This window comes from Myotis davidii, unplaced genomic scaffold (assembly GCF_000327345.1).
Source record: "Myotis davidii unplaced genomic scaffold, ASM32734v1 scaffold1580, whole genome shotgun sequence".
Taxonomy (NCBI): domain Eukaryota; kingdom Metazoa; phylum Chordata; class Mammalia; order Chiroptera; family Vespertilionidae; genus Myotis; species Myotis davidii.
The window spans coordinates 1-684 of record NW_006292244.1 but is presented as its reverse complement, the minus strand read 5'-3'; positions in this window follow the sequence as shown (position 1 = coordinate 684).

Below are 684 nucleotides of genomic sequence, written 5' to 3'. Positions count from 1 at the left end.
AGAGGTGACCTTGGTTAAAACACATAGTGCCAAGAAGGTGAGCAAATATATTAAGAACAGTATGCCATATATGCCAGGTCCCTTGAAACAGCAAGGATGGACTGGCTCCCGGCATTAGTTCACACAAACACTCCATCCATGCTTTTGTTCCGGCCCTCCGGTCCAGTTTAAGAACCCATTGTGGCCCTCAAGTCAAAAAGTTTGCCCACCCCTGGTCTATCACTTTCAAAACCCACCCCACTCAAATGGCCTTCTGCCCAACGGTTTTGTTCAATAGCAATTCTTTTTTATTTAACCATTTAATACTGAAATGTTGCAACTTGCAAATATACAAAAAATACAGATATTGGTATAATAGTACCCATGTACACAATATCAAGATTTTATGCAAACGTTTTACCATATTTGGCTTCCAACACTTAAAGAAATAAAACATTCCATAATGCAACTAACACCACTTCCCTTATTTCTCCCTCCCTCTCCAGAGAGCAGTACACACTATTCCAATCATGGTTGAATTACTTTATATTTTTAAAACTTTCCCCTGAAAGAACATTTTTGCTAGTTGTTTTGTTTTTTTCACTCAGTCACCTTTGGATTTATCTATGTTGATGTAGTTCACTTATTTTAATTACTAGAGGCCCGATGCACAAAATTGCCGGGAGCCGGTCCATCCTTGCTGTT